At 47.2% G+C, this 15,563-nt stretch overlaps 1 protein-coding gene across 3 annotated transcripts in view; it reads right to left on the bottom strand.

Moving 5' to 3' along the window:
• Positions 1 to 15,563, bottom strand: part of ANKRD11 (ankyrin repeat domain containing 11) — a 187,086-nt gene that overhangs the window by 72,359 nt on the left and 99,164 nt on the right. The gene's annotated exons all lie outside the window — the stretch shown is intronic.

Genomic DNA, 15,563 nt, shown 5'->3' with positions numbered 1-15,563 from the left:
ATATGAATCTGCTTCCTGCTCGACAGACTGACAGTAGCCCAGCGATCAGCCGAGGGACCGGGCAGCCGAGCCCCGCCAATCACATAGATAATCCATCCTGCTGGGATGTCAATTTCTAAGAGCTCCAAAACCTCTTTAAATTGGATCAGATGGATCTGCCTTTCTAAAGCAGCAATTCCCACTCTCAGCACGTTATGACACCCCGATAACGGAACACGAGTGCAGTCATTGGGACACACAGGGAGTCGTGGTTTTGTAACATCTGGAAAGTAACAGGGTTGGGGGTCACTTCCCTAAAATGTTAAATATTTTGTACATCTGTTTCAAGGCCTTATTTCAAGAATACAGAGATACAGAGAAGTGGGCACACAATACAGGTTCACTTTTTAGAACTCTATTAAAGGTCTTCTTTTGGAAGACCTGCTTTTTCTCAGTCGACGTAAGGCCCAAAGCCCACGACCATATTTACGCTGTGGGATCCGGAGGGACCGTTCACCTCAGGATCCAGCAGCACATACTGCTCATAGGACATGCAAGGAAAACGGTTTTCCATGCCCATGAGGGAAAATCGTAGCATGTCCTATTCTAGTGCGAGGCTTGCACGGACAGCTTCCATTCCGGTCAATGAAATCCGTCCGTCCTGCTGCAAGTCGCGGCGGATCCACGCCATCGCCAGCACAACACATCCGCAAAGAGAAGACAACTGACAGGTACGCGGGGGTCACTGCTGAAGCACAGGGTCCGATTCCGCTGCCGGACACCTGAATCAGAAAGTTTGAGCAACACTAAAAGGAATGTTCACATAATTTTATAGTTTATGGTATTTTCATTATTCAATTGGATCCAGAGCTAAAAAGCTGCAGATCATCTCCATTGAACTTCAGTGGAACCAAAGAGGGTGCAAATCCACCACGGAAGTCTCAGCGGATTCACTGGGGCACGGCAGCGTTCCTCGCTCGCCAAGTACAGGTGGAGAACCACCAATTGTAGCCGACGCCTGCACTCTTCGTGCCGTTTTAAGTGGGGTGCTCCGTTACATTACTACATCCAGCCCTGTTGAAGGGATGTAGTCTAGTAACCGGACAATCCCTTTAAAAAGTTCAGGCGCTATCCGGCAGTCAGTACTAAAAAGCAGCTGCTAGAGCGTGTGCAAGAGCATGACACGTGTTTTCACGAGATTATGCTGCGTTTTTTTACCGCGGAAGTCAATAGAACTGCGAGTTGCAAGTTTGCGCTTTGCGTTTAACATTAGAAAGTACTATTGACATTTGTGGCAAAAAATTTTTTTAAAAAGCAAGCATTATCGTGTGGGAAAAAAAATGGCGGTGAAAACAGCTAGTGTGCAGGGGCCCTAAAGGAAAATGTCCCAACAGCAAAACAGCTGCAGCTGAAACTCCACCCATGGCTGCCAATATTGCTGATGTTCGACAAGATTGTGTGGCCATTGGGTGCAGTTTGGGAACAGTCTAACATTAAGGGGTTGCCCCGAGTTGTAGGTTCTCTCGCTCCCCATGCAGTAACAAATAGTGATATATTTGCCTCTCCGCTCTGTGCCACTCTTCTGCCCCGGATAATAAAATACCCGAAAGCGCTGCAGAATAAAATGGCGCTATACAAATAAATAACAGAATCCAGTCACAAAAGTTTGGAGCGTTTCAAGTTTTTACATCAAAAGCCAAAGTTACACAAAAATATTAATACACACCTATAATTTACACTAACAGCCAAAACCCTAACCTAAAGATAAGTAGGTACACACATAGCTGCCGCTGTCCAGCCGAGACGCAGCTTGAAGAGCGCAGGGTTTCACAGTTTTTGCACGTAAACAGCAATTTTACCTGCATAATCACATGAATGCTCTCATTTGGAAAGGGTGTATTAAAAAAAAAACAAAAAAAACACACAATTGCAACTAAAGCCATTATTTCACTAGTCAAACTTCAACCTCTGCGATAGCACCGACCCAACAAGCAAATGCAAACACTCTGCAGTCATGCTGGTAACAGCTGCTGGCCACATGATGGGGCCAAGTGTGGTATGACATGTCTATAGACTATGAGCTACGTTCATATTAGTGTTAATGCTTTATGTTCTGTTCCACCCTTGGAACTGAACAAAAGAAAAACAAGAAGTTCCGGATGTGGCGTAACCTTGGATGGCGCGGAACGAACCCCACGGACTATAATAGAGTCCATACGACCTCCAGCATGCAGGCAGAAATTGTCCTGAAGGAAATAGTGCAGCGTGCCGTGCTACCATCTCCTCCAGAATGTCATGTTGGACCTGCGCTGGTCAGTGGGGGGGGGTGGGATGTCCATCTAGTTCAATCCGTTTCCACTCCCCCCCCCCCCCACCTTGTTGATCCAGAGGAAGGCAAAAAAAAAAAAATCCAACAAGGCAGAAGCCAATTTACCCCACTTGAAAGTTCCTACTTGTCTCCAAGACCCGGAACAATCCCCACCTCTGGTTATTTACGGTCTGTATCCTGTAATGTCATAGCCTACTAAAATGACGTCAAGTCCCCTCTTAAACTTCTTTATCAATTTTGCCATCACCACGTCCTCAGGCAGAGAGTTCCACAGTTTCACCACTCTTACAGTAAAGAACCCCCTTCTGTGTTGGTGATTAAACCTGCTTTCCGTCTGTATTTTAAGACTATCAACTGTACGGCAGAGAAAAGAGGAATATTCCCAAAACAGAGTAAGGAATGCTTCTCCTTTATTGCCGGGATCTGTTTGTGTGTTACATTACATAACCAAATATGAAAAAGAGAAGGAAGAGATGGGACTCTAGTGAAGGGCTAACATTTAGGTCCTGGATGATCTAGTTCAGAAGCACCAGCGGCGAAGAACTGATGAGAGCACTGATAAATAATTCAGCTTTGAATAGGTCTATATTTTCTTTAACATGTGCCTCCAATATATTCAGGTGACTTCCCAGAATCCATGGCGGTGTGTACGTGAGAAGCGGCACTACTTCTCATAGGTACATGACGGTATATGGTTTAAGCAGTTTTCCTCTCCGCCAGTTCTCTCTAAAAAGGTACATATACACCTTATAGTCAGCCACATTTCCTATTCCTGTCATACACCTAAATGTTTGGTTAACCTGAGTGTTCAGATGGTTTCAGTACATGGAGGGAAGTAAGCTAGCACCGGCTACCTCAGCAGGCTGCTTATCTCCAGGGAGGCCAAAAGGATCACATGTTGAAATTTATTGTGCCCAATATTCCTCCCCTATCTGTGGATGGAGGGTTGTCTTGTCACCCCCCCCCCCCCCCCTTATTGGTGGAGACTAGCTGCTCCCATATCCCCCAAACACAGGGAAGCAGATTCTCCTCTCACACACAGAGAAGCACTGAGAAGTGGGCTTCCAGCAGCTGGGAGACCGTAAACCACTACTAGCTGCAGGACTAATCTGTGATTCTCTGCTACCCGCTCGCTAGGCTCCTCCTACATAGACATCTATGGGCAGCATGTGATCTGATCTGTTAAATCTATGTGGTCTCTCAAGATGAACGACTATGATCAAGTGATGAGCCTCAGCCAATCAGCTGTTTGTACTGCTTCCTGCAGAAAATGGCTCGGTGCACAAGCCTGCTGGCCAGAAAAACAGTTGATCTTGGGAGATCCCGGGCAACAGACCCCCACCAATATACTACTGAGGACTTATTCCGTGGATAGATCATCAATAGTTTACAACCGGAAAATGCCATTATATGATCACAGTTTTCAACAAATGTTTGTCTACATCAGCAGTACGGGCAAATAGGAAAAGTCGTAATACATCAGAGCAAAAAAGGCACTTTCCCCTTCCAAGCAGTGTACTCAATGTACCCCAACCGATCCACTATTGATGACCTTGCGTGAGGATAAGCCATCAATAGTTTACAACCAGAATAGCCCTTTAAAGAAGGGCAAACTTTTCTAAAAGTGTACCTGTCATAAATTCTTATACATTTTCTCAGAGTTACAAAAAAAGAGAAAAAGAAAAACCGATGTTCAGTGTGACAGCCAATCAAGTGATGGAGAGAGAGAAGGGGGGGGGGGGGAGAGTTTCCACAGCAGTATCCTTTTAAGGCTGGGTTAACACTTTGCGTATTCCGTCGGAAATCTCGCGGTTTGGCTGCAGCAAAAAACGCGAGATTTCCACCGGGAGAACAGTCGCGGTTTAAGCCGCGGCGGCTTTGAAGCGGCCCGGCCGCTTGCTTTTCCATTGCGGCCGGCTCTCCCATAGAGAAGAGCGCGGCCGTGACAAACAAAAAAACGAAAGTAAATAGACATGCTGCTTCTTTTGAAACCGCGGCTGCGGCGGCCGCAGCCGCGGTTTCAACCGGACTTACCGCAGCAGATTAGCCGTCCCGTGTGGATGAGGTTTCTGAGAAACCTCGTCCACATGGCTGGCTAATCCCGAGATTAGCGGCCGCGGGCGAATCTGCTGCGGCAGAACCGCAGCAAATCCGCTCTGTGTGAACCTAGGCTAAAGGATGTAAAAGTTAAAAAGGGTTGTGCCAAGAAGCATTGCCAACTTATTTGAGAATGTGAGGTTTCGGCGATCAGATGATCGCCCTAAATCAGACTCTTGACAATGAACTGATCCTTTTGGGGGAAGCTGTAGCCAGCCTCACATTTTCCCTGCAGTGACAGTATTGCAGCACAGCCATTCACAAGAATGCACAAGGGTTTCCTACACAGTTGGGACTTGATCACATCAGGCTACATTCACATGGGTGAGCGATCGATCCTCGGGCCAACATGCGGATTATACAAGGGTGGGAGGAGGCGTTTTCCCTTCAAAACTGCCTCGCATCATTCCTGTCATCTTGCGATCCTCAGGTGCGCGTTTTATGTGCGCTAGAGGATCGCAAGCATTTCCCCAATTTCAATGGGAAACAGCACATCGCACGAGACGTGAATGCCATGCGGAGTCTTTACAGGATGAAGCGGCGCGGCTTACAGCACTAGATAGTCTTGTTTTCTAGTAAAGATCAGTGACCGAGGTTCCAAACCGAACCTCCCGATGTGAAGATGAATGAAGCCTTAGATATTAGGAGCCGTCACATGGAGCCTTGATACAATACCATATTACAGATTTATCTACCATTAAAAGCAATGTCACAAGAAAAAAAAAAGTGCCATACAATCTGGGATCCGCTCCCTGCAGCACACTGAAAAACTACTTTGCTAATTGCAATTTAAAAAGTGCAGGGGAAAAAAAGTGGACAACGGGTCAATCACCCATTTCTCTGGTTTACCAGGCTGGAGGTGTGCGTTTTAGGGCTCCTTCACACGATTTTCTCACAATGTGAGAGCGAGTGAAAACGCATGATCATGAAACCAATGTTCCCATGTAAAAACGCCTCCCATCCAAAAGTGTTCACAAGGATTGTGAGGGCGATCTCAGGTGAAATCACAGCCTGATATTGCTCTCACAAGTTAGCGGGAGCCCTTAAAGGGGTTGTCTCGCGATAGCAAGTGGGGTTAAGTACTTCTGTATGGCCATATTAATGCACTTTGTAATGTACATCGTGCATTAAATATGAGCCATACAGAAGTTATTCACTTACCTGCTCCGTTGCTGGCGCCCCCGTCTCCATGGCTCCGTCTAGTTTCGGTGTCTTCTTGCTTTTTTAGACGCGCTTGCGCAGATGGGTCTTCTCCCTTCGGCTCCGCTCGGCAGCAGTGGCGTTTTGGCTCCGCCCCCTTGTACGCGTCATTGCGTAGCCCCGCCCCGTCACATGTGCCGATTACAGCCTCCTGATTGGCTGGAATCGGCAGGTGTGACGGGGGCGGAGCTACGCGATGACACGTACAAGGGGGTGGAGCCAAAACGCCACTGCTGCCGAGCGGCAGACACCGAAATTAGACGGAGCCATGGAGACGGGGGCGCCAGCAACGGAGCAGGTAAGTGAATAACTTCTGTATGGCTCATATTTAATGCACGATGTATATTACAAAGTGCATTAATATGGCCATACAGAAGTACTTAACCCCACTTGCTTTCGCGAGACAACCCCTTTAAGGCCTCATGTCCACGGGGGAAATCAGGCCTGCCGCGGATTCTTCATGCAGAATCCCGCAGCGGGTCCCTCCTTTCCCGCGGACATGAGGCCTAAAAAGAAGATTTACTTATCTGTCCGGATGCTGCGGATCTTCCCTCCGTCGCGGCCGGATATTCTTTCTCCGGCCCGGCGGATGTGCACTCTTTCTTTAACCCCTGCTCTCCCGCGCTGGAGAGCAGGAATTCAGCTGTGGGTGTGCCGCGGATCCGGACGGCTTCCATAAGCTTCAATAGAAGCCTGCAGGAAACCCACCCTAAAATAGAGCATGCTGCGAGTGTTTTCCCGCAATGCAATCCGCGACTCAAGGGAAAAGGACATCCACAGGTAATTACTTGCAGGTGTCCGATGCATCCCTATGGGGCGCGGATCACCCGCTGTGGATCTGTCCCCGTGGACGAGGCCTTAGGCCTCCCTCACACAGATGGTTTTTTAAGAGCCTTTAACGCTGCCTTTTAAGCGCAGCGCTGAACACTCATTCAATTCAATGGAGCTGTTCATACAAGAGTCAAAATGCAGCGTTTCCAAAACTGTGCTTTGGCGGCGATGTACGTTCTATCCTTGACAGTTTTCAGCCCTGTGTCACCCATTGAAGTGAAAGAGTTTAGCGCTGCCCAAGCTACACTACCTGAGGAAAATATCCATACAGCCCGCTCAGCCAATCACAGCCAGCATTGGATGCTCCAACCAATAGCTGTGATTGGAGCATCCAGTGATGGCTGTTATTATCTGAGTGGGACGTCACTCAGCATTGCTCAGCCAATCAGAGCAATCTCTTGCTGGAAACGGGGGATTTCTAATCTTTGCCGCTAGCAAAAGATCCTCTGCCAGCTTGACCAGAGCTAGCACGGAGGTCTGGAGAGGCCACAACGGCAACTGCCAGGTGAGTAGTTTTTTTTTGCAGAATTGTTGGTTGCGTTTGCAGCTGTGCTGCCATAACTCATACCAGCGCTGCTGAAACCGGGCTGAATCTGCAGTAAACGCCTGTGTAAGGGAGGCCGGAAGGGTTTCAATCACAGGAATGATTTTCAAGGACAATTTCTGTCCAACTGCAAGGACGACAAGTCGCATGTGAAAAAACAGAACATGAATGTCAATGGGTTGACACACGACTAATCTCTCGCACTGAGAGTCCAAGATTGAAAATTCACAGCATGAACTATTTTTGGGCAATTCTTGTTCAAAAAAAAAAAAAAAATCACCCATTTCTTCCTATGGAAGTGTGAGAGGAAAGTAAAGCGTATCGCACTCGCATGCGATTTACATGGAGGGGATGCTTTTTTTTTTTTCCATTTAAACTACTATACAGGGATAAGTTAACGCCAAAAGGCATCCTATAAAAAATGGAGAGCGATGCCGGTCAGATCTTCACAGATCTACATTGCACTCGTCTATGCGAATGCTCCCTTAAGGCCCTTTTACACGGGCTGGCAGTCTGTTAAGCAACTACATGAGCGCAGATGTCACCGCTAAAGGTAGTCGGCGCTCGTGCAGAGCATTTATACTGAAGACTTGCCGCTGGATTGCTGGCTTCTCACTCCGTTTTTAAGATGACTGGAAAGTTCACTTAAACAAGTGAGCGTATTTTTTTCGCATTTACACCAACTGATTATCGCTCAAAAGTTGAACTATAACCGTTACGTGTAAATGAACCTTTGAGCTGCCCGTACGCATACAACAGCCAAGAGCTGTCCCATACACACATATATTCGGCTTGGGAGTTAATTGGCTGTCAGGCAGCTCTGGCATCGGCTTATCTCCTGGAGAACAAAAGAATCGGGTGCCGAAATTCAACGACTCCGATCCTTTTTCCACTTGACATCATCTGTTTGGTGAAAGTGGAGCCGGACAGCTTCCAATGAAAGCAGTCCACCCCACGGCCCTTCACAGTATCGCGGGACACACGTCACACCCCAACGCCTACTGTGTGCACAAACCTACTGTGTGGACAAGTGAGCTGGGGTAACCGGCCAGCCACCAGGTCAAACTCTGCTGCGGGAATCCTGGGTGCGGAGTCTGACCGCCCGTGTGCAGGAGGGCTTAGGAGGAAGGAGGTTACATGTAAATGCCGAACAAAGCTCTGCGGAATCCGTTGGCGCTATACAAATAAAATTATTTAATAGTATTAAAAGGACTAAGGCCGCTTTTACACATGTGCTTTTGAAGGCCACGGTATGAAGCTCCCATTGTTTTCAACGTGGCTTCGCAAACGTGCGCTTGAACGTGGAGTCCTCAACTCCGCTGCACGTAAAGCAACTCATCGCCCATCACAATGATGGGGTGCGTTAAAATCCGTGGAAAAAACGCGGTGAAATTGTGTCAAAGAGCTGCGATCAAAAGCGTGTCGTTTTGCCGCCGCTGTGTGCGAGAGTGGCCTTACCCACGAATGAAGCACAATGTGACCCTCAGACCAGAGGAACGGCGCAGCTCGCCGCCCCTGGTCTGTATACGTATTCAGCAGCGGCAGAGAAGACTCTGCATTCAGAGCGAGTTCGCAGCATCTTCACGGAGCCTTTAATCTTGACACCGCTATTATTTCTCTCCTAGGTAAGTGCTGCACGCCAACACAGAATGACAAAAGACGGTACGGGCCGGGCAGTGTTGCCAGGAAACAAGGTCAGGAATAAAAACATGGTTCTCAAACAACACTCAGGTACATGTTGTAACGAGACCTGAAGTGCTGCCGGGAACACGGGAAAATTACAACCAGTTTTTATTTTTAATAGGGGCCTCCCAAAACAGGAAGAGAAAAAAGGAAGGTTTAAAGAGAGACAAAGTTCAACCAGGGCTGCGGGGGAGGGGGAGCGGTGCGCCGAATGTCCGACTTCATAAATATAATCTGCCACAGTAATTAGTAACCGGTCAGGCTTATCCTACCAGATACTTTTATTGTGAAGCCAAAGTCAAAATTTCATAGTATTTTAGCCTCATCATCCCTGTTCTTGTATTGAAGACCTGAGAGCGGCTTTAGGCCTTCAGACGGCTTTTTACAGCATTCAGCACAGAATTTCATAGATTTCAATGGTGGCTTCTCAGACGAGCGTCTAACCCCATGGTTTGAGGGCCGTCTGTCCTATTATGGCCATTTAATCGTTTTATTTGCATTGCATCACCAACTGAAATCAATGGGGAGCGTTTTCAACAGTGTGATAGACGCGGTAGAACACGGTACACAAAGGTTCACATTTTTTAACAAAACGTTTTACGTCACCGAGAGGCGATGGGAGAGTGGTGACGTCAGCGGCTGAAGGTGCAGTAACAACGCAGGCGAACGCTGACACTAAGCGCCGCACAGAACAGCTAGGCCATCGTAAACAAGCAGCGTGATTGCCGTAGGCTGCGCTCAAATCCCTGAAAATGCACTAAAATAGTGTTCAAAAATTGCGTTTGAACGCTCATCTTAGAAGCCAAATATTGAGGCGTTCTGCAGCGTTTAGTGCGGCGTTTGAAATTTCAACAAAATGCCGCAATTTTGCAAGAAATTTTTCTTTTATCCTTTGGTTATGCGGTGATTGCGGCAAAAACTGCGGCTTGACCACTATCTCTGAACCGGGGCTGTGGAACAGGTAAGCCAAACCTCCGACTCAGTGATCCCCAGACTTGGGCTCTCGGCTCCTTCACATAGGGCTCCTGTGATACATTCACTGTATTACAATAGCATTAGGCTTTTTGTCACCATTAGGATAAAATAAGCCATTTAGATATATATTTTAAGTCCTACAATTTCAGAACAAAAAAAGATTTTTTTTCCTAAATTCCTATGAAAAGGAAGCATGCAGAAAACTCTGCATTGGGTTATACCACTAATATATATATATATCCATCCATATATCTAGAGCCAGCACATCTCTACTGCCTCCACCAAGATGGTACAGACTCAGACTCCACCGGCCTGCTCTGAACACTAGGGGGCCTTTCACACGGGCCGGCGAATCGTTCAGTGTAAATGCATGCAAAGACTGAATGACGAACGAGAATTTGTTTGCCTTTTATTCAGTTTTCTGCCTGCAGGAACTGAACTCCGCATCGGGCCGTGTAAACAGGCAGTTGACTTATAAAGGGCTGCCTGCGTCCTGTGAATAGAGGTGGTCAGGCTGGAACGATCCCCAGCCCAATATGCTGCCACCCAATATAGATGACCGTTCCTGCGTAAAAGCACAGGGATGAATATTGCTGGGATGACCCATCTGACAAGTCATTCTGCGTTAAGGGGCCCTAAATGTAGCAATCAAATGGGTATGCATCCACACACTGCCAAACCGGGGTGGGAGGGCGTGGATTAATGTTTCAACATTCCACTGATGTTAACATGTTTGATTCCTCTCTCTCAAAAGACAAGCCACAAAAGAGGGTTTGCCAGGGAAATACTATCGATAACCTATCCCCAGGATGTGTCATCAATAGTAGATCAGCTGGGACCGCCGCTCAGGACCCAGGGTGATTAGCGCCACAATGTAGCAGAATCTACTGCTCCGACACGTGTGGTGGCCGATGCTTGTAACTGCAGGTGCAGCTGGCAATAAATTTTAATGACAGCTGCGCCTACAATTACAAGCATTAGCCAGTTCCGTACCCCTGTGGGCTGTGACCCCGACAGCAGGCACCCAATCAGCCGATCGTCTGGGGAGAAGCTCCTCCCACTAATGACTGCTGGCTCATTTGAGACCGCAGCAAATAAGATTGCAGTGCAAGTAATAAAAGCAATAAATCCCCATCTTTATTCTGAACAGCAAATATCGGCGACCCATCACAGACTTTCTCCAATCATCTACACATCAAGAAGCCAAACACAAGCAAGCAAAAAAAAAAAACAAACATTTTTTAGTGGATCCCTTTCAATCTAGTACTGAGTGGTCCGCCGTTTGGGAAGCGCTCCCTGCTATTACGTTGCACATCACACATGCAATGACATCTGGCTGCAGCCCAGCGATCATTCCTGCGACATTCAGCAGAATAGTTCAGTTTCTCTACACCAAGACACAAAAACATCCAAAGTATTAAATCAGAGGCCATTAGTCTATAACCGTTATTTACAGAACAGCAAAAAACTGCAAGAATCAGAGACGACGGGCAATGATGAGGTTTACATATCAGCATTCATTAATACACATCCAGAAGAGAAGACCACCAGTCATAGCGCCTATATCGGGGGGGAGGGCTGGGTGGACTGATAAATCAAGCAACCATTTAAATCCTATAACGGGCCCCCTATATACTGATAGGACAGACGGACTACAGCAGCGTGCGGCTGAGCACAAGCTCCTGCATACTATAACCAGTTGCCCGGCAACTGCAGCGTACTGATCATTCCACCATTGGGACGGGCGCAAGCATTTCCTGCCGGAGCTGCGGGTTGTCTCCACTGATGTAGATGCTCTGCTGCAACCAGTAAGCTATCTTACATCCAGGACTTCCACAATATCGCCGCAGCCTAAAGTTCAACCATAACCGATGCCTCAGCTAAACACTGAAATGCATCGGGTTTTCATGCGGTTTTGTCCTACTGCTCAGAGGTTATTAGTACATTCCACTTCTGGGGTTTTGCTTCTATAAGAACAGATAAGGCCGCTTTCACACGGCTGTGAAAATCAAGCGAGACTTGCAATGCAAGACGCACAAATACGAACCCCATTCTTTTGAATGGGATTATATACATGAGCAAGCAGGTCCTATGTTTCGGCATTCTCTTGGAACGCATTACCCATTGTTTTCAATAGAGCCAGAAAACACATCACACGGCGTGAGACGTGAACGCGAGTGCGATGCTCCCCATCGAAAGCAATGGGAAACACTTGCCGATCACAAGTGTACTGGAGTGATGTGGGAGTTTTACACAAGTGTCTCACATTCGCGGGGGACATCGCACATGCGTGAGGTCGGCCCAAGTTTCACGGCCCAGTATCGCGCTCGGCCATGTGTAGGAAACCTAACGGTACCTTTACACAGGACGATCAGCAGAATGATGGCTTCCTTCAGTGTTAACATGGCCACCAACAGGGTGACTGGTGATAAGTCACTAGTTTTGTTTCAAGATTACCAAAAGTCAGTTGCTGTCGGACCAGAAGCAGTTTGCAAGTCATTCAGTTCATCCTTTACACCAAACGAATTTCCATGGAGATCTTGTCTGGGAACAATATCCCAAACTCCTGTCAACACTTCCACTTCAACCACTTTTCTGAACCACCTGAACGAGAGCAGCTTCTTGTAAAGGGTAAGTTTTTGCCCAGATCATTAGCTTGAACCCGCACCAAGGCCCCACCAGCTGGGATGCCAATTACTATGCATCGGTGTACACAGGCTGCAGGCCTCAGGGTGGTAGCACCATAACTCTTCACCCCAACCTCCATCACCAGATGTATGTAGGGCGGCAGCACAAGCCTTATTGGTGGTTCATTAGTTGTAGTACAAGGTATTTTGTTTACCCATCTAGCTTAAACAAAAGCCGCCCCTTACCCATTCAGACGGATGTATCAGAGCAACATGAGGATTTCAGGTGTAATTCCAGACACAACCCGGACACCTATCAGAAGAGAACATGCAACACTTTTTTCCCCTCCACACAAACCAGCAGTTAGTGTAAAACATGGCTCATGTGAATAAAAGCCCTTTTAGACAACGATAGTCACAAAAAAAAAAAAAGTTTTATATATATCGCTCAAAGCCATCTTTTGAGCGATAATCGTTGTCTAACTGCACTGACATCGTGCAGTTTTCGTTAAAGGCCCATTTACACAAAGATCGCTCAAATGACAGTCTGAACGACAGCTTTTAGCGATCATTTTGCATAAAAATTAATTGGTATTTAAGTAGCTTTTCAGCTACTTAAATACCAATTATTTATGCAAATGAAGCCTCCCCTGAATGCAGCTAATAGCCCGAGGCTATTATCTGCGCTCAGATCCTTTGTTCTCCACGGGGAAACAATGGAGAACTACTGATAAAAATGAGTGACGATTTTTATGCTCAACTGATTTTAACGATCAGCTGAAAAGCTGACGATGGGTGCACATTTACGAGCACCGATTATCGCTAAAACGATCGCTGATTAGCTTTTTTTTAGCGATAATCGTCCAGTGTAAATGGGCCTTAAGCAGTCACTGATCTCAGCATGCTGAAAGATCAGCGATTCGTTATCAGGAGTTCAACGCGGGATACAGCTGATACTATTGTTTCAGCTGTATCCCGCTCCCTGAAGACAGGCGGGGAATGAAGAACAGAGCTCCATCTGTGTTCTTCATACCCCGCTTGGAACGCTCAGCTGTATAACAGCTGGGCACTCCGAGCAGAAAACAGATGGATGTAGAAGACAAGCGGGGCCATCTGGAGCGGGGAACAGCTGGATGCAGGAGACAAGCGGCCCCGCTGGTCTTCTCCATCCTCCACTCTGAGCGCTTGGCTGTTCAGCAGCTGGGCGCTCCAAGCGGGGAACAGCTGAATGCAGAAGACAAGCGGCCCCGCTTGTCTTCTCCATCCACTGCTCAGCTGTACAACAGCTGGGCGCTCTGAGCGGGGAACATCGCCTTGTGCTGTAAGCATACAACGATTAGCGCTCAAAAGATTTGAGCGATAATCGTTGTGTATAAACCAGGCTTAACCTGTGTTGTTTACAATGAGTTCCTATGTCTGAAATACACGAACAGCGCGAAGACGGATAATAAAGGCCGTATAAATAAAGAGTTGGTTTACACCACAACTTTCTAGCAGTACCTACAGCAAAAGGTTCTGGGGTTTTTTTTTCCCGATGCACTGTTGGTGCCATTTTTGCCACAACCAAACTGCCCGGTGCGAATCCACCCGTATACCCGCGATGTGTCATTCTATAAGCGGCAGGCGTGAAGTTCATGACAAGGCTTAAACCAAGGCAGTCTGTCACAATAAGTTACATACGGAAAGCGCACAGAAAATAATCACAGCAATATGTTGAACACACGGTATCATTTTAATCTCTTCATGGGGGACAAGGACATGAACAATACACATGACCTGCCAGCAATATAGCAGGGAGATAATCTTATTAAGGTCAGACTCCACCCTTGGGAAAATTGCATGGAGGTATTTCAATCCCAACCCCCTCGGCAGCCATGGCCACAGACATCTGCAGTGCATAGAACGAGGCTCTATGTTCGGCAGACCTGTTTGACGGGGTGGAGAGGATGACTAGCGAGTATGATGAAATCCTCTCTGCTGGGTCACAAGACTCTGCATGAGACATAACTACGTCCTCACTCCAGGCTGGAAAACATTGCTGGAGAAGCTCGAAATGATGGACGGCCCTGTGAGCAGACACATCCCTTCCCTTCAAATGGACTGAAGATATAAATGGATGCCCTGTGTTAGAAAATATATCAATAATGTGGCTCCCAATACTTCAGCAAAAGGTAACAATCAGACATTGCACATTGGTGAAACACAAAGCCGGAACGCAACCACGCGGCAGATCCGTAACCCGGACACAACGGCGATGGAGCGTCAGCTACAAGAGAACCACAACATCCATGGTTCCTTAAAAGGGGGCTCAAAACGCATAAAACCTGGTTAGACCCCCGACAAGCAGCACTTCCTGTACGTCTCCCTGGTACGCGCAGCACAAGGGCTATAGATATCCGTTCTGGAAAAATGCAGAGAAGATCCTCCAAGTAGTATGTGGTTTGATGTCCAACGAGACAATCCTTAAAAGGGGGCTCAAAACGCATAAAACCTGGTTAGACCCCCGACAAGCAGCACTTCCTGTACGTCTCCCTGGTACGCGCAGCACAAGGGCTATAGATATCCGTTCTGGAAAAATGCAGAGAAGATCCTCCAAGTAGTATGTGGTTTGATGTCCAACGAGACAATCGATGCATTATAGACCTCTACCGCATGGGGGGAATCCTACCAGCTATGTGACTGAAGCCCACCCAGAGATTAGAAAATACAGCACCCTATCAGAAGTAATTGGACATCTAAGCAAGAATCAAATGTAGTATTTATTTACATGTTACTTAGTGGGGCTCCTTTGCACCAAATGACATCGGATACTCTCCTTTGCATACCTTCTACTAAGATTTGATACATTCCCTCCATTGATCCTGTAAACATCTAACGAGTTGCATCGGCCCGTCTACAATGGGCCAAAGAGCGTCATTGGATAGTGAAGCAATGCAAAGCTCTATGGAGTAACCAATCACGCTACTCCATCTTTGAATCAGACAGACGTACCTGGGTGTGGAGGAGCCTGAGGAAGGTCATCTGCCCGAGTGTGTTGTGCCAACAGTTAAGTACGGCAGACGCTCGGTTATAATCTATGGATGCTTTACGTAGCGTGTATTCAGTATATTCATTGTGACCAGAAACATGAACACGGAGGGGTACTATGGCAATCTAAACAAGAATGTGCTGCCAATACTGTGACAATACTCTGGGAATGGTCGGCCACACTTCCAACAAGACACCTTGCCACACATCCAATGCAATGCTGTCTTATTCTGGTTTGAGCATATCGATGTTCCATGACTGAATTGACCGG

Source organism: Eleutherodactylus coqui, chromosome 11 (assembly GCF_035609145.1).
Source record: "Eleutherodactylus coqui strain aEleCoq1 chromosome 11, aEleCoq1.hap1, whole genome shotgun sequence".
Taxonomy (NCBI): Eukaryota; Metazoa; Chordata; class Amphibia; order Anura; family Eleutherodactylidae; genus Eleutherodactylus; species Eleutherodactylus coqui.
Note: the sequence above shows the minus strand (reverse complement) of the source record. Positions and strands in the feature narration are given on the sequence as shown.